This window comes from Oreochromis aureus, linkage group 1, assembly GCF_013358895.1.
Source record: "Oreochromis aureus strain Israel breed Guangdong linkage group 1, ZZ_aureus, whole genome shotgun sequence".
In the NCBI taxonomy this organism is placed as follows: domain Eukaryota; kingdom Metazoa; phylum Chordata; class Actinopteri; order Cichliformes; family Cichlidae; genus Oreochromis; species Oreochromis aureus.
Genome location: NC_052942.1, coordinates 240732 through 247793, shown reverse-complemented (window position 1 = coordinate 247793; position 7062 = coordinate 240732).

Below are 7062 nucleotides of genomic sequence, written 5' to 3'. Positions count from 1 at the left end.
AGGCAACCGGGGCACATGGCCAACGCGAAGAAGTGTGCAAGGAGGTAGAGTACCTGGGGTACCACATGGGAGGCGGGCAGCTGCACCCGCAGGTGGAAAAAACGTCCCAAGACCAGGCTGGTTACTACCGCCTCTTTTTGTTTGGAGATTATGTATCGGAATTTCAGGAGCGGGACCACGCCACCAACCGGTCGCAGCAGATGGCCGCCCCTCCCTGAGCCTGGTTCTGCCGGAGGTTTCTTCCTGTTAAAAGGGAGTTTTTCCTTCCCACTGTCGCCAAAGTGCTTGCTCATAGGGGGTCATATGATATGATTGTTGGGGTTTTCTCTGTATTTATTATTGTGCGATCTATTGTACAATATAAAGCGCCTTGAGGCGACTTTTGTTGTGATTTGGCGCTATATAAATAAAATTGAATTGAATTGAATTGAAACACGCTCCTTCCAGTTGTCATCCATATAGGTCCCCCCAGTTCTGCAAACTGTTCATTTACTGTTTACATGCCCCACCCTCCCTCCCTCCTTGTTCTCAGTTCTTTAACTTCTTCACTCCTATTTAGTACATGGGGATCTGCCAGGCCTGGGAGCCGTCGCCAGTCCCCTTCAAGGCCTTCCCCAAACTGCAGCTCAATTCATGTCCAAGCATTCACCTTTACCTACTAAAATGCTGTCAAACCTAAAATGAGGACGTGGGCCCAGCTAGTGATTTGATAAAATAATAAGTTGTACAAATTTTATTAATATCATTATTTCGTAATGATGGGAAACATGCACAGGTTGGAGAACTTGTCACCTGGCTGTCAGCAGTGAAGGAATTTTGAGATATACTGCGGCTCCAAACAAAGATCAAACCTGTGGTCTAGCAGAACTGGAAAAATACAATTGGGAATTGATACCATGTGCAAAATTTAAAACTAAATATAAAATTATAAAGTAGAAATCAGCAAAGAGCTGTCCTGCATACAGGCACTCTACGGGGTATAAAGGGCAGCTGGTGGGACGAACCTGGGGTCTGTCTGTGCACGTGCCTGATCAGGTAGGATCATTAGGTGTGTTCTGTTTATTCAGTTTTATTTATATAGCAGCTGTTTACAATATATCACCTCAAAGCATAATATTGTAAACAAACAAACAAACAAACAAACAAACAAACAGATCCGATGAGAGAAACCAAAGATCAGAGAGCTGAGGACAAACACGTAGTGCATTACATTCTCGGTTTATGGTTAAGTGTAATCACATCGAACCAAACTTATTGACATCAGTTGTGGACATTTATAAAGACTCTCTTATGTTCCTGACCTGTGTCATGTCATGGTATGATGGTGTTATGCACCATTCAGTTAAAGTATGTTTTTAACTACTATGGTAAAACACTGTCTGAGCACAGTATTGCAATAAAGTTGTCAGAAAATCACCCAAACTTCAGATGCAATGGTTTCTAAGCAGATGTAGACGACAGACTTGCCAAAAGAGACGTTTTCCTTGTGCTGCAGCAACCTTTGTGGTGTAATACTGTGCTGTTTGCCTGTGTTCTGCTCCATCACACTGATTAGACCTGACAGAAACATCTAAGGCTGCTGAGCCCTGGCTCCTGGACTAGCAGCTATCGACTGGCTGGTCATCAGGACACTCAGAAATGAATCTTCAGGCACAAATGCGCAAACGCAGAACCCACAATAAACAGTAAATCAGCTCTAAATTGGGCATAAGAAAAGAAACGTTGTTGGCCTACTTGTCTAGCCATGCCGCAATGAGGAATGTGAGAAGTGCCTTTCAGCTAGCTTTAATGAAAGATATATTGTTTCTAGGAAACTTGATGACGGTCATGATCAGTCTATGATGAGTTAACACCAGTCTAAATAACTGGAATTCAAAGGACCTTAGTTAAACCTGTTGTTCTCAACCAACCAACTTTGGTGGTGTCTTCTTTCAGGACTTCAAGACTTCTAACGTCACAGTGTGGTTGAAGCAGACTGTGTGGACCCAAATGCAGATGAAACACAGCGTGGAAACAGACTTGATACTAACTGAAAGCGAGCCGTTTATTGTAGGCTGGTAAACAATACAAAAGCAAAGGCGAAACTAACAATAACCTAAAGCAGACAAAGCAGACGATCGGACGAGGGATGAGTGGAAACACACAGACTAAACACCGGAAGGGAAACTAAACAAAATGGGACACCAGACCTCCATAAAGGCCAACTTTGTGCAGTGCACGATTAATAGTTGTCCTATGGACAGATTCCCCCACCTGAGCTGTAGATCTCTGCAGCTCGTCCAGAGTCACCATGGGCCTCTTGGCTGCATTTCTGATCAGCGCTCTCCTTGTTCGGCCTGTCAGTTTAGGTGGACGGCCTTGTCTTGGTAGGTTTACAGTTGTGCCATACTCCTTGAACAGTGCTCCGTGGGATGTTCAAGGCTTGGGAAATCTTTTTGTAGCCTAAGCCTGCTTTAAATTTCTCAATAACTTTATCCCTGACCTGTCTGGTGTGTTCGTTGGACTTCATGGTGTTGTTGCTCCCAATATTCTCTTAGACAACCTCTGAGGCCGTCACAGAGCAGCTGTATTTGTACTGACATTAGATTACACACAGGTGCACTCTATTTAGTCATTAGCACTCATCAGGCAATGTCTATGGGCAACTGACTGCACTCAGACCAAAGGGGCTGAATAATTACGCACACCCCACTTTGCAGTTATTTATTGGTAAAAAATGTTTGGAATCATGTATGATTTTGGTTCCACTTCTCACGTGTACACCACTTTGTATTGGTCTTTCACCTGGAATTCCAATAAAATTGATTCATGTTTGTGGCTGTAATGTGACAAAATGTGGGAAAGTTCAAGGGGGCCAAATACTTTTGCAAGCCACTGTACCTCATCAGGTAAGACCCCAGGAGCAGGCTGTGCAGAGATACCCTGAGACAATCCAGCACATAACAGCAGGGTGCAACGTGCATGGCATACGTGGAAGAAAGGGAAATTAGCTTCATCTCTCTCTGACATCTCCTGTTTACAGTGAAGACCATGTGAAGCTGTCAACACCTAATAAGAATAAGGTCCTTTATGAAAAGATTCAGTATGTTTTAGATCACACATTTTTCACTGCAATTTTATTTAGATTACAGGGTAGGCAGTATTTGTCTCATAATAATTACATATGAACCTTTTAAGTTTATCTTAATTTATGTGATGTGGAAGAAGCATACTCCTGCCCCTGGTCTGGACTCTGTTACACTATGTTTGAAGCTTTGGCCAATCACGTGCAAGAATAATGGTAAGGTAAGCCTTCAGCCCCCAACAGCTCAAGTTTGTAAAGAGCTTTGTAGAAGGAGAAGCACTTCTCTCATTAGCTCCTCTGAGACGCTGCTAATGACAGCTCCACAACCAGCACAGCTCAGCCACATAATGAGCTCCAATGATTTTCTGCTCTCTTCTGTGGGAACACTTTTCATCCCATAACAAAGTGTGAATACTGAGCACAGCCATTCAACCACACACACACACACACACACACAAACCTTTGCCATTAATATGCCAACAAATTAATGGGCAAAACAACCATGACTTGAATTTCAAGTGAAACGTGTTGGAGAGTAAGCTGCTCAGCCATTAAACACCTGGTGTGTTTGTTGTGCACTCTGAGCTGCAACATATGAATCCACTCAAATGTGGGCATCACATCAAATGAAGTAAGCAAGCATAATATATCAGGTGCGTCCAACAGGGCAGAAAATTAAAGCTTTATGTATTTATTTGGTTATCAGAATTAAACACCGAGTGTGTAATTCACTGTGAGAATGAGTGCTCTTCACTTTTTAGAATAATGTTTTTGTTAACGTGAGTTGGTGAAAATGTTTTCGCGCTCGTACATCTCATCTTCATTTGTGACTATGAATGTGCTGATAAAGGATGTGGGTGGATTCGTATGCAGTGAGGCAGGAAACTGACCCCCAACTGTTTCATAAAGGAAATTTAACAGATATTTTTATTTGGACTTAAACATTTAAAAAAAGGGAATGTCAGAATGCCAATAACAAGCTGAACTCAGCATTCATTGCGCTATTGCTGACAGTTTTTACTTAAGAAACCACTTTGTTGTGATTTAGCAATAGATTAATAAAATAAAACTGAATCAAATTAAACTATTGCTGAATAACTGTTACATATGTTCAGTGATGGGAATAACGGCATTACAAGTAGTGGTGTTACTAACGGCGTTACTTTTTTCAGTAACAAGTAATCTAACTAATTACTATTTCTATCGTTACAACGTCGTTACCATTACTAACAAGAAAATACGGTGCGGTCACGTTACTATTTTTCAACAAACTAACGGTTGAAGCTTACCGCATCTTATATCAGTTGCACGGAAGTAGCAGTAAGTAATCTGGGTGCTACAGCTTTAAGCAGCTGCGCGCGCTCCCGCGGGCGGCAATCACTTTCTAGCACACGATCACTTTTTGGCACAACACATCACGAGTGCTGCTGCTTGACTGAGGAAGAATAAAGTAGTCGTGGTAAGCCAATCACATGACCATTTTAAGATGGCAAAGCAACAAGGTGATATATACCAGTTTTTCAATTGTGTTGATAGGACACGTAAAACCAGAGTCATGATAAACAATATATACACGTGTTTTTCCTCAGTAGTTTTGTCACGCTTACCGTCTAAGGACAGCGCTAGCAAGCACTCTCTGCTTATGAGCAAAAAATAAAAAAACTACACAAAAAACAGCCCGTTCGTGTTGGTGGAAAAATGCACCATGTCGACCAATCAAAAAATTATATGGCAACATGACATTTGGTTGTTTACGAAGAGGGGTAAGTTTTAGGAGTGACGGCGAGAGAGAGAGCGAGTTTTGAGATGTGAGAGATTTGTGACGTTTAGCGTGTTTGGAGTGTGTAGTTAATGTGTTGTCTTGTGTAGTTAGTGTGTAGTGTTGTGGATAGTTTTGTGTTGTGTGTCAGAAACAATGAGGCAACTGCTGAATGAAAACAGGAGCAGTGATACACCTGCTGCTGTCAGACCTGCAGGTATCAGGCTGTGATGTTCTCCTTTATAGTGGACAGAAATATTTGGAGTGGCACAAATAATTTGTGTGGCATCTTATTGAATGCAGAACAGCTGATTATTATGTAAATAGTTTGAAATGGTTATAAATAAAAGGGGTAAAAGGTAAATGGCTGCAAATAACTTTGTTTGCAAAACTTGTGCATATGATTTTAAAATTGACAGTTTATATTTGCATTTAAAGTTATGAAATATGATTCAATAAACATGTTTGTGGTTATTACAGTAAAAAATGTAACTTTTTCTACTCGGATTTCATGTTTTTTTCTCTGATTTTGGATCAATTGTGTTAATACAGTATGTCAAAATGAAAACATAACTGTAAATTCAGACACGTGAGGTTGTGCTGAAAAGAATGATACCAAACAAGGCAAAGTAAATAGTTTTTAAAGGTGAAATGTAGCGGGAAAATCAAAAGTAGTTAAAAATGGCCAATTATACCCTGGACCCCAGAGGGTTAGACTTTTTTTTTTTAAGTAGCGCAATAGTTACTTTTCAAGTAATTAATTACTTTTAGAATCTTGTAACTCAGTTACTAACTCAGTTGCTTTTTTGAAGAAGTAACTAGTAACTATAATTAATTACTCTTTCAAAGTAACTTGCCCAACACTGGTTGTTCTACACAGCACTCGCTCCAGTGTGGAGCTTGCTCATAAACAATTTCCCTCACAAAGGCAAAGTGCTTTCTGACTGAACCTGAACCTGCTCTCATACAGATGACTTTCTGCAGAGCGCAAAGGCTGCCATTAATCTTGCTGTAAAAATCTGTTTTCTTCCACTCAGCCAGTGCAGAGAGCAAAACATATAAATCAGGTTCCAGATTCAGGGACAGCGGGAAGCGGTAAACAGAAGCGTGCAAACACCATCGCTGACAATTAGGCTACGTCCACACGTACCCGGGTATTTTTGAAAACGCAGATTTTTCTATGCGTTTGCACCTTTCGTCCACACGTAAACGGCGTTTTTTGTCACTGAAAACGGAGATTTCTAAAAACGCCTGCCAGGGTGGAGATTTTCGAAAACTCCATTTTTGCATTTACATGTGGACGAGGAAAACGGAGAAAATGCAGCGTCAAAGGTGTGCGCCTTTTTTGATGTCACACTGTGCGCCATGTTATTGTTTCGGTGAAATGAATTTCTACAATACTGTTACTGTTAATTGTACTCTCTGCAGTGTTTAAATGCTTACATATACACACACAGTTACTGTCCCTCCACACATACCACTCGGTTCTGCTTCTATGCCCCATCTTTGTTTACTATTTCCTACCGAGGCTTCTAGACTTCTGATTGGCCAACATTTCTACACTGTTAGGAATATATCGCCACCTGTTGCTTTGGCATGTTCCTAGCAGCGTTTCCCTTCATGTCTGCGTTTACGTGTGGACGGGATTATTTTTTAAAACGAAAACGGAAAATCTCCGTTTTCAAAAATACCCGTGTACGTGTGGACGTAGCCTTGGTCTCATTTTTGTGTCTGTAAAATGCTGCACTGCACTTTGGGCTTGTTAGCAGAGTTTTTATATAATGACCAGAGATTCTTTTAATCAAAACTTAGCATAAATCACCCTAAACGATGTCATCTCATCATAAAGTTCAGACCAAAAAAACATTTAAATGCGAGTCATTAAGCGCGCTTTGTTACATAAGTTGGAGCATTTTTGCATGGAGTTTGGTAGAGTTGTGTAAGTGGAAGAGAATCAAACTGCCGCAGCGAGAGTGAGGAATTTTTCTGCCGCCGCTCACATCATTAAATAAATTCAGTCTTTCTAATTACACACATGCAGGAACGTGTAACACCAAGAACAACAATGCAGCACTACAAGCGTGCCTCATTAAACCTCAACCAATCGTCCATGCTGTGTATGTGTCTGCCCATGAGTTTTTGTGGCTGCGTATATGAAACTGTGTGTGGGTGTTAGAGAAGAGGAGGTTGGTGCCGGCTGGATCTGGGGCTCCTTGTGCAACACAGCCTGTCTGCTCGC